General features: G+C 37.9%; 1 protein-coding gene across 1 annotated transcript in view; it reads left to right on the forward strand.

Annotated features, from left to right (window-relative positions):
- Positions 1-12,738, forward strand: part of sh2d3ca (SH2 domain containing 3Ca) — a 109,638-nt gene that overhangs the window by 19,558 nt on the left and 77,342 nt on the right. The gene's annotated exons all lie outside the window — the stretch shown is intronic.

Genomic DNA, 12,738 nt, shown 5'->3' on the forward strand with positions numbered 1-12,738 from the left:
ACTAAAAGCACCATTTTAGATGTAATAAGAAATTAATCTAATGAGGTCTTTTGCAATGTGCTGATTTGGTGCAAATTAATGTCCTTCCTAGCCCTGTCCTTATTTGCAGTCATTAGGATATTAGATTCTCCATTTAATTGCTGTGTATTGAACTCTGTCACCTCAAGATGGCGCTCCAAACTGGCTTTTAATTCTTGAAGAGAAAGTAGAGAAAGGAACTTCAAAACATTTTTTTTCATTTTCTGTTGGCGTAGTTCCTGATTTATCAGTTATCCCCACAGCGGAATCAGGAAAATCAGAGTTTAAAAATCATTTTCACTGTTTACACACTGTAAAATACAAACACAAATAATAAACTTCCTGCATTAATTGATTTTTTGTGCAAAAAAACAACGTTTTTTTGGGGGGGGGTAAATTAATCAATACTGACCGTTCTCAATGGCTGCATTTAACAAAGAATTGTTTTGTTTCTTCAAACAATCATGAACAACTAGTCAGTAACATTGATTGTTAATGACGCACAAGTGTTGTGTCTCGACAAAAGAATTATATTGTGACTCTGTTAATTCATTAATTGCTCCATTTTGGTTTTAAAAATAATCGTATCAGCCATTCATTTACCAAGGTTATGCAGTATGTATTAAGTTTATTAAAAATAACCAATGTATGTTACGTGTATGTTCACAAGACAATGACATACAACACCAAATCAAAGTTGGGACAGTATGGAAAACGCAAATTAAAAAGTAAATAATGATTTCTAAATTTACTTTGACTTAAATGCAGTAATACAACAATCATTATTTAATGTGTTTCTTATGATTTTTATTTTATTATTATTATTTTTTCATTATTTATTTATTTATTTTTTAAATAAACAATTTTGGTTCTAGCAACACATTTCAAAAAGTTAAACTGTAAAGCATTTATCACTTTGTAAAGTTGCCATTTCGTTTCACAACAAAGATGTTTAGGAACTGAAGACACCAAAGGGTGGAGTGTTTCAGGCGTAATTTTGTCGCATTGTTCCTGCAAACATTTCTTAAGGTTGGCAACAATACAGGGTCTTCGTTGTCCCGTTTTGCACTTCAAAATGCACCATACATTCTCTGTTGGAAACAGGTCGGGACCGCAAATAGGCCAGTCAAGTACTTGTATACTCTTCCTCCACAGCCAGGACTTTGTAATGTGTGCAGAATGTGGTTTTGCATTGTCTTGTTGAAATATGGCTGGAAAAGAGGGCAGCATACTGTGCTTCACGATCTCTTTTTTAACATTACTGGTGTCCTCACAGAACTGCAAGTTGCCTTTGCCAAGGACATTGGCACAACCCCATACTATGAAAGACCCTGGCTTTTGGACTTGTTTCTGGTAAAAGTCTGGATGATCCTTTTCTTTTTGGTTCGAAGCACACAACGTCCATTTCTCCTAAAAAAATACCTGAAATTATTCATCTGACCATATTACGTTTCCACTGTGTGATGGTCCATCCTAGATGCCTCCGAGCACAGTGAAGTCGAGGGCACTTCTGGACACTGTTAACATAGGGCTTCCTTTAGGCACTATACCGTTTTCACAAATGAATCAATTTACAAAAAAGTTACAATTTACAAATAAAAAAAAAGTTGACCAGACAAAACATGAAATATTTTGTGTTCATTTTGTCCGCAATGAAATAAAAGTCAAAGTAAACATGGAAATTACTACTTTCTTTTTTTTATTTGCGTTTTCCATACTGTCCCAACTTTTTCTGATTTTGAGTTGTACTAAAATGGAGATCCGCTAAAGCACACACACACACACACACACACACACACAATTTTAGTCAAAAACGGTATTGTGTTATCTGTGATACCATTAGCTGTGTAAACAACAAAATATGCCGATTTGTGAAAACGGTGATGTTGCACATTACTTGTTTAGTCCATTACTTGCTTAGCATGTTTACTATTACTTGGTGTTTAGCATTACTTGATTAGGAATGCAAGAGTATTTGACTTCCAAAACAAAAATGGCGGACTATAGGACTGTGTTTGTGTGTTGAAGAATGTGAATATGCATAGGTGCATGGTGTTTCTTTGGAAACAAAGTGACCTGTTATGCATAAAAAGCACTTTCTTTTCATTAATTTGTGTAAACAGGGATCAATTTTGACACCGATGTCAACTGTTGTCAAACAAAAGGAAAAACATTTGTTTTAATACATCATTATCGTGTACACATTCTAATTTCATTAAGTTGCAGATTAATTTGAGTGCAGCAGTACTGTACGTTAATTAGGATGCACAAGCTTCTTTCCCTCCATTTCTTAGATGCCTCAGACGCCCTCCATTTCTTAGATGCCATCGTTCCCTCTCTTCACCGCCACAATATGAAACTTTAATGGTGTCTGAGTTAAATTGAGTCTCTGGCCTCAATGTTCACTGTAATGGCAAAAAACAGCTCTTTCAGCTGGAAACAGAGAAGCACAACTGGTCTTAGCTCCAGAACAGAACGTTCCCAGAGGCCCTGACGTGTGTGATCACTGGAAGTGTTCGTAATTGCGATCTTCCATTGAACCGCCGATACCCGATGTTTATTTTCTGCTGGGCTGTCATCTCATTATCTCTGTTGTTCCCAGATCTCACACCCTTCCTAGCACCTCAGAATTGAACTCCTAACCTTTCTTATAGCCGCTAACACCAATTAGCGCTTTCCTTTCAGTAATTGTATTACTGAAAATTCGACTGAGAGATGCCAGTGCTGATCTACTCTAACAGTACTGTGGTTAGGCATAGGCCGGTACAAGTTTGATGATAAGATGATGATAAGATGATAACCATGGATAAAAATATCACGGTTTCACGATATCACAGTATTGTGATTACTGCTCTAAAATAAGTTCTTTTATAAATGTCTCAGTAAAAAACTAAAAAAATTTCCCTCATTGAACACATTATCCAGTATTTCATTTTACAATTTTTCAATTTACAATTAAAATATTTTGGATCAATAAACATGTCAGGCTAAATAATTACAATAAATTATTGACTTCTGCTACGTTCATCAGATTCCTTTACAACACATAAAAAACCTTTACTAAACCTTTACATATACAGTTGAAGTCAGAATTATTAGCCCTCCTGTTTATTTTTTCCCCTAATTTCTGTTTAACGAAGAGTAGAATTTTTCAACACATTTCTAAACATAATAGTATTAATAACTCAAGAAAAAATATTATCAGACATACTGTGAAAATTTCCTTGCTCTGTTAAACATAATTTGGGAAATATTTAAAAAAGAGAAGAAAAAAATCAAGGGGGGGGGTGGGGGGTGGGGGTTAATAATTCTGACTTTAGGTACCTTAGGAATGGTATAACAGATTTTTTTTGCTGTTTTAAAACCTTGATCTTTCCAAACCACAGTATAACTTGAAACCGGTTATTGCCCCATGCCTAACTGTGGTACCACAGTATTTATTACCAAATAAAGGGTTCATATTCTACTGTGATACATGTCTATATTTCCATTAAAGCAATACAATAGTATGACCAATTCAATTTAGCAACATGGTAGCTTTAGTTATATTTTACAATGATCTAAATTGCAGTGCATATAAATAAGAATTAAATAACACTTAGTGGTATAATATTCAGTAGTTGTGGATGTCTTTTTTTCGGAAGTCAAAAAAAAAAGTACAAACCCGAAGTCTCTGTGCTATTTTAGATTCAAAATTAGGGATGCACTGAATTTTTTTTGGCCCAATACCAATTTTAACAAAAAAACTTTCTGCCATTTCCGATACAAGTACAAAAACTAGTAAAAGCTACTTGTTCTCCATTAAATTAATTTTACCGAATATGGATTGGACTCATTTAACATTCAACTGTCCAAAATTGTAAAAGATGCACAAGTTAAGATAAAAAATGACATTAAGACCATCTTCAAAGGTGATTTTTGCTATTCAATACTTTGTTCAACACTAACCATTAATTGACATATGGAACATATTTATTTAATAAACTTAGCAAATAAAACCAGTGCTGTTGCTACAGTGCTATAATATTATATTATTATAATTATATTATATAATATATTAATATTATATTTGTGCATATACATTAGATTAGTCAGTATTAAAGCCAAATCTGCAGCTTATCTAACAAAATAACTTACAATAAGGGTCCAAAAAACTAGTACAGCCAAACTTATATGTTATAGAAAAATATAAATACATTTTTTTTTTTATATTTTGCTTGAATTTAATTGTATTATTTATGTATTAAATATTATTTTAAGAAATATATCTGTTTAATAAATCACCAAAACGCATTGCATATATTCACTGAGAAATGGATAAAAAAATATTAATTTTCAAAATGGGCTGTACTCAATTATGCTGAGCACTGTAAATTATACATTGTGCTGCTCCAGAAACATTTCTAAAGTGCAGCCCATTTCTTTTATTGTGCAAAATATTTTAGCCCAAACTTGCTTTCTTGACACACATCTGACATTTTGTACATATTCAGTTCTGATATTTTGGACAGATTTTATTTATCCTTTAGCAAAAATTTAATGACTTCGCTCTGAGAATAGTTCAAAATGGGTGTAGCTCATTTCCTCCGTGTAAGTAAACCATCACTATTTGCATTTTTTGGCATATGCACTGAAGATAAGACAATTAAGTTTAGTGACCAACACATTGCAGAATTTCTACTCGAGGTATAACTCAAGATTCTTCTTTCAGTGAATTCTACTGGGTTCCATACAATGACTGCATGCTGTCCCAACATAAACCAAAAAACTTAATTGCTGAACATAAAACAATTGAGTTGTCCCAAAAACAAACAAATTGTGTTATTTCAACTCATTTTTAATAAGTAGTGTAAACAAGCAACAAAAGTTATTTTTTGAGTGTGTATGATTTTGCATGGTGGGTTTCCTCTGGGTGCTCCGGTTTCCCCCACGAGTCCAAAAACATGTGGTACAGGTGAATTGGGTAAGCTAAATCATCCGTAGTGTAGGAGTGTGAATGAGTTTGTATGGGTGTTTCCCAGTGATGGGTTGCACCTGGAAGGACATCCGCTGAGTAAAACATATGCTGGATGAGTTGGCGGTTCATTCCGCTGTGGTGACCCCTGATTAATAAAGCCGAAAGGAAAATGAATGAATTAATCTATGGTTTTGCATGCACATTTAATGTGCACCAGGCTTGTAATTACCAAAGTACCAATGCACTTCAACAAGCCCCATGCTGTCATGATGGTTAAGGATTTCACAAATGGCAGTAGTAATAAAGTAAACCAAGATGTATGATAGATCGAATGGAGAACAGCCAATGAAGACAGACAGAACCATGTAGGCCAGGCTGGAGTAGGAATGGGGCTGTGATTACCCTTTTTCCCCTCCCTCCAGCTTTTAGCATGGAAATACATACAGAACAGCCAGTTATTACATTTAAATCAAATCACTACACAACTCCGCATTGATTAGACCTGGAAACTGACTCAGCCTTCCTCGCTAACATGCTTCTCATGGTCTTGTATTACTGCTACAGATCAAACCAAATAACCAATTTGCTTGATCAGCAAATATAGCACCATCTTGATTAAGAAGCATATCGCACACCAACTACAATACCCAGAATTCCAACGGGGCCCTACTCATTAATGTTAATAGCATGAGGGAGATGAGGGCTTTGGGCCCTTTAGGCAGATGGAGGTAGACATGATCCCCCTCCACCTCCTCATTACCAGTTCACGCACAGCGCCTAGCTCCTATCCATTGTACCGCTGCACCCTGCCTGCAGGACACTCGCTGTGTAATTAATATTTAACCGAGAGAGAGATTGAATGGAAGATTGAGGAGGGTTTGTGATGGAAAAGCCACGATCAGCATAGATACACACAACAGCATGAGACCCAAAACAAGAGAACTAGGGCAGCGAAGGAGGCAAGAAAAAAGATGTCTTTAGTATCTCAATTGTTTCTTCTAGACGGGACCTTTTGTTTTCTATCTGCAAACAAATGGACTTTACAAGGGTTTGGTTCCTCTATCTTAGTCACCATGGCACAACCAACAATGACAAGATAATGGTTTCAGAGGAATGAAATGACTGTTTTCAAACACCGTCCATTTTCTATCCATTTATAAAGGTACAAGAGCTGTCATCAAGGCAGTCCTTTATCACTTTTGGGTACACTTTTTTTTGCTTCGGACTTTGGGGTTTTAGGACACCAATATGGAACCTATTGTACTTTTTGTGAGAGTGTACTACTGATCAAACAGGTAATCCTGACCAATCTCACACCACTGGTTGAGCCATTAGAGCAGGGGTCTCAAACTAAATTTGACCATATCAGTGACTGACAATTCATAGGAGGGCTGTTTTAATATTCAAGCACAAGAAAAAAGTGGAAACCTGATGTAATTGATGCACTCAGTCATTTTTTCCCAGAGTAAATGAAGTCAAAGCTCCTTTTTTGTTTCTTGTTGTACACATTAAAGAGGTAGTTTAAATTGCTATGAAAATACTATAATTTAATAATAGACATAATAATAATAACTATTATTATTATTCTGTCCAAATGAATTGTTTTTTAACCAAATGTTTATTTGATAGCATTATCAGATAGCATAAGACAGCAGAAAGCAGATTGGCTAACTTAAGTGACTTTACTGGCAGTTGTTCTTCTCAATATCCTTATTTTTTGTAAAGCTACAGCGAAGAGGGGGAAGTATGTATATATTCACATTTACTTTAACATGTTCAATTCAGCCAGCAGTAAAACTTTACTAATGCACATTTTTTATACAATTCTTAATACGCATTTGAGGAAAATCTATTAAATGAGACTATTTGAATCGAATATTAGCCAAACTATCATATTAACACCCCCAGCATAACATGTAAGCCATGAAGAAGTGTTTGTACAACAAAATACAGGTGGTATAAAACTGATTATAATCAAATGACTCTTAAATATTTACAAAAATACAGCTTTAGTAAAAAATAGAGCACTTACTGACATATATTTTAATGTTCATATATAGCACAACCCTTAAGTCCTAGCCGGCAGCTAGCTCTCTGCAACTCTCACATGGTCACCCATTTAAGCTAAGCAGGGCTGCCAGAAGTGGCGTTAGTGAGGCCAGCAGGGTGTGCTCAACTTGTGGTTTGTGTGGGTCCTAACGCCCGAGTATATTGATGGGGACTCAATACTGCTCAGTGAGCACTGTCTTTCGGATGAGACATTAAACTAAGGTACTCTCTGTGGTTGTTAAAAATCCCAGGATATCCTTTGAAAAGAGTAGGGGTTTAATCCTGGCCAAACAGCTGGTGTGCGGTCTGGTGTAGGTGGATGCTGCACACTGGTGGTGGATGAGGAGATTTCCCCCAATGTGTAAAGTACTTTGAGTGTCCAGAAAAGCACTTTCTAAATGTAAGTAAAGGAATTTAATGTCCAGTAGGTGGAGGGTCATAATTAGAAGTGGCTATTTGTGACTGCACAACAATAATGATTCAAAAATATATGTTTTGGTGGACCGAATCTCGTTATACTTTGATGTTAGTTGCGGGCCAGAGGGAGGAAGAGGGAGAGCCACAAATGGCCAACCGTTTGAGACTCCTGCATTAATGGCTTCAGCGTTAATGCTTGAAATCTGGAATGTTGGTGGAAATACTCACATTTTGGCTGGGAATAATTCAAGATTCAAGTCAGAAATTACTTTTGGGGGAATCATTTAGCTCCCACTTCAGAGTAGGGTAGTACAGTACAGTACAGTACAGTCCAGTCCAGTACAGTAGAAACTAGCAAGTGAAATAAAATCTACGTTGAACGGATGCCATTCAATACTCCTGTAAAATAGTTTAAAGTGTTGCAAGAGATAGCAATGCAGTAAACAAAGTTAACAGCAATTACATGTGCCATTGTGTTTTATTCCCAGACTTCATGAAATGTAACACTGCAAGGTGTCATAGAAGACTACATTTCATCTCCATTATCACAAAACACACAACATAAACACAGCTCCAATCATTATGTCCTTCATCTTTAAGTTGGTGGCTTTGTGGAGTTCTTTGCTTAAATGACACTTGCAATTAGAAAAAAAATACCCTCAGTGTAAATTTTGTTCTTAAGGAACTGCCCTGGTGGCTAGTTCTTATAACTGAGTTCCTAGACTGTAAAACTCAAACCATTTCAGGAAACCAATTGCAACAAACCATTTAAGTTCAAAAACTAATCCTAATGAGTACTGTGAACTTAAACCATTTGAGTAAATGAAACAATCTGAGCACAGTGAAACCCAATAAATGAAGAGAACTCAAACCAACTGAGTACTGTAAAACCCAATAAGTTAAGGCAACTCAAACTATTTGTGGAAACCGATTGCTACAAACCATTTGAGTTATAAAACTAATCTATATAAGTGTTGTGAACTTACTGAGGTATTGAGGTATTTAATTAACTCTAACTTCAACACTGAGTTCCAAACTCTATTCAAATGAGTAGAATTAACTTTCAGTAAATTTTGAGTTGATTACACTCATTTCATTTGATAAAGTTGACTGTTTTTACAGTGATTTTACAGTCTATAACTATCCAGCTTGTCAGGACACAAAACTATGTATCGCGATGATTATTTTGGTACTACAAATACCAAAAAGAGGACAGTTAACCTACAAAAAGTCAATTCAGGTAGTAATGTCTGTCTGTGGCTGCCATATGTTTGTCATAGTGTGTGTCATGTGAGACTCCTCATCATGTGTGCGGTAATAAAATGAAATCCTTTTTTTTTCATTTAGTGATCTCATGAGACACATATACACGCCATAACACATGATGTTAACCCACGCACTGGATTACACCACATGTTATCTTCTCCTACTCTTTAAAAGCTTCAATTTGACATTCATCCTCCCATTGTTTCAGGCTGATGAGCGTACAACATGAATTGAACATGCTCTTAAAGGATTATCTGCAAATGCACAATAGCATCAGTGAGATTTCTTTGCAGAATGGGTCTCGTCTAATTACATCTTTTGTTTTTCATTGTGTGGTTTCCCGAGGTCACGCTGGAAGCTTCGTCACTCAAAAGCTTCGTCGCTTGTTACAGAACCTAATATGCACTTATACCATATAGCAGCAAAATGCTTATGTGCTCCTTCGACAGATGTTGCTGTCTGGTCTGAAATGGTGGTGTTAAAGTAGGGGGTGTCAAATCCTGCTCCTGGAGGGCCACTATACTGCAGAGTTAAAATCCTAATTAAACACACCTGAACCAGCTAATAAAGGCCCTCAGTAGGACCGTTCCAGGCAATTGCACTGGGGCAGGTTGGAACAAAACTCTGCTGCATCCATTATTGGGCACTTCTGATTTAAGGGAATAGTGAGAATTTCCAATATAAACTTTTCATTCATTTTCCTTCAGCTTAGTCCTTTATTTATCAGGGGTCACCACAGCGTAATGAACCACCAACTGTTCTGGCATATGTTTTATGCAACGGATGTGCTTCCACCTGCAACCTAGTATTGGGAAACACCCATACACTTGCATTCACACACGCACTCATTCACTACGGCCAATTTTTTTTACCCAATTCACCTATACCGTCTGTCTTTGGACTGTGGAGGAAACCAGTGTTCTGGCATTTTATCCTGCGCATCAGATTATGCTACCAACACTGTATTTGAATGGTTCTGAGGTTGGGGTTATGGATTAGGTGGGTTAGGGCGATATTACAGCTTCATATCACACTACTCCACATTAAAATTTACACTTGTAGCAAAATCTGATGGGTTTTTGCGTCATCAAAATGTGTTACCTACTTTTGGAATGGGAGGTAGGACAACCTGACAAGGTAGGACAAAAACCCATACGAACACTGGGAGAACATGCAAAGTTGCAAACTCCACATACCAACTGGCCCAGCCGGGACTCGAACCAGCAACCTTCTTGCTGTGAGGCGACAATGCTAACCACTGAGACACCTTGCCACCCCACATAAACCCATATGACTTACTTTTATTCATAGAATGTTTTGAAAATATATAGACTACTCTTTTTATACACATTAACCCTTTGACTGCCGCTCTACCAAATGGTTGACGGTTTTTACTGTTTTAAATAATGACTGTTCAAGTCATTTAAAGAATGACTGTTTTTAGTAATGATTTACACACACAGCATTGTTGGTTTATAAAAAAATCCAACAAACATAATCCTGCTGCACTACTACACTTGATTTTGGTTTTACTGTAAAAACAAAAAACAAGAAAAAATGTTAAATGTGAATCTGAAATATTTTATAGCATACTTAAAAAAAAAAAAAAAGATGATTCAGTATTCAAAAAAAATTCTTACACTTAACTAGTGACACAAGTTGTCGTGAATAAACTGAAAAAAGCCCTCCGAGATGAAGAAGGCATGGAGGCAGTGGTTTTTATATTAATGTCTAAAGTAATCATTTTTGTAATATTGTATTCCTTTATTTTTTCATTTGTAAAGATATTTGCATATTGCTGTACATCCTGCGTGTATTAAGCACTGTGTAAGCGAGGCGCATAACTAACATGCTCTGCACTGGACTTTAGACCTGCTTTCAGTTGGTCTATTGCACAGTCTATTTTAGTTCCTCAAAATAGCAACGCGCCAACAATGCGCCTTAACACACTTCCTTTCTAGACCTGAACACTCGAGTCCACAAAGTGGCACAAATGGATTTACTATTTAAATAACGTGGTGGAAAACGGGAAAATTGAGGTTGCGCTGGTCTGAAAATAACAACACGTCAGGGCAAACCAGGGCTAGCACGTCTTGAAGGGGGAGTATGCTGTTGAGCTCTATTTTTCACTGATTTGCCTTGGGTCAGGCTTACCACATAGTTTGATTTTAAATGGACCAAGGCGATCATGTTTGCACAATCTAAAAAAAATTTTTTTTTGGAAAAGCATTAATGCCATAATCATATTAAACGAGCCAAAATAAAGAACATAATTATCTATGTTGCGAAACAAAAATCTCCAAATGAGACAGGTGTGAAAACACCCTTATTGCATCAAGCTTGAATATCCAGATGCACAAATTATATTTGAGAGCTATGAAGGATGGCACAGGGCGTCACAACAGGTAGCACGAACGCCTCACAGCAAGAAGGTCGCTGGTTCGAGCCCCGGCTGGTTCAGTTGGCATTTCTGTGTGGAGTTTCCATGTTCTCCCCGTGTTCGTGGTGGGTTTCCTCCGGGTGCTCCGGTTTCCCCAACTGACCTAAGACATGCGCTATAGCTGAATTGAATAAATCTAAATTGTCCGTAGTGTATGTGTGTGAATGCAAGAGTGTGTGGGTGTTTCCCAGTGTTGGGTTGCAGCTGGAAGGGCATCCACTGTGTAAAACATATGCTGGATAAGTTGGCAGTTCATTCCACTGTGGCGACCCCTGATTAATAAAGGGACTAAGCCTAAGGATGGCACAATAATCTGTGAATACTTACTCAGGTTTCAGTCTGTTCCTGTTTGGATTGACTTCAAGATGGACAAATAATAGAATTTAGGTTTTATGTGGAAACTATTTATTTGAGTATGCTGCTATGAGTTGGTTGCCATAGTGAGGCGTCCATTTTGATGTCACAATAGTCCCCAGGGGGCAAACACCCCACCCTAAACCGCTGTGCCAGAGTCAGTCTCATTTTATCTGGAGTAAGTATGTGCGAAGGCGTGGGTAGTATTCGATAGGGAATATTCAAGTACTGAGGCTCATTAGCAGGTTTTTACTACGTTCCTAGAAAACATCATTTTATTTCCAATCACAACTTCTACATTTTAAATAGCTCCTGCATGCCCAGACTTACAACATCTCCTCCTGGTGAAATAATAATAATAATAATAATAAATAAATAAACACAGTCATGTGCGCTTAGATTGAACTCTTTTCTCAGCTTGATGGGTGTGGGAGCGTGTATGTGCATGTGGGTGAGTGTCTATAGACTCTTTTTCCCTGACTGCCCCCCTCTAGTTTTCTTTTGCGGTCTTTCAAATTGGAATAAAAGGGAAAATTCCTTTGAGTAGGTGCTGAATGCGTGCGCCACATGCCCCGCTCTCTCCCAGTCTCTCTCCCCCCAGCATTGTTTGGAGCCCTGGAGGAGGGGGTGGGTGGGGTCTCAGTGCCTGCAAGCATCTCTCTCTTTCTACATCCCTCCCTCTCCCCTCTGTCCCTCCCCCCACCCACCGCTTTCATCCAAGAGCGATGAGGTAATCCCTGCCAGCGCTGTGAAGCATAGCAAGCGCTAGAGTGAGAGTAAGAGGCAGCGGAACTGAGCAAGAGAGAGATACATTGAAAGTCAGAGAGGGAGAGAGAGATCTAGACATTGGGAGAGAGAGAGAGGAAGCCGGTGCGGATCTGGGATGACACTTCCTCCAGTGGAACGGCAATAGCACTCATCAGTTGCGGCTGTGGCTTGTGCACGGGTGAACGCAAGGGGATAGGGGCATGACCTGGGGTTTCTAGAGGACTCCAGGGGTGGAAGAGCCGAAGAGAGGAGGACCGGAGCCATGACGGAGAGATGCAGCCTGTGGAGTGCCCTGTCAGCGGCTGCCTGCTGCTTCTACAGGGGCTCCTTCATGCAGGTGCAGGTGAGAGGGGGGCACCTCCTTGAATGCTTATGTGTGATCGTGCAGCTACAGACTATGTGCATGTGAATGCTGTGTGGTGAGGTGTGGATGAGGATTACATCATCGCTAAAGATACCTTCAGGAGTT

Source organism: Danio aesculapii, chromosome 10 (genome assembly GCF_903798145.1).
Source record: "Danio aesculapii chromosome 10, fDanAes4.1, whole genome shotgun sequence".
In the NCBI taxonomy this organism is placed as follows: Eukaryota; Metazoa; Chordata; class Actinopteri; order Cypriniformes; family Danionidae; genus Danio; species Danio aesculapii.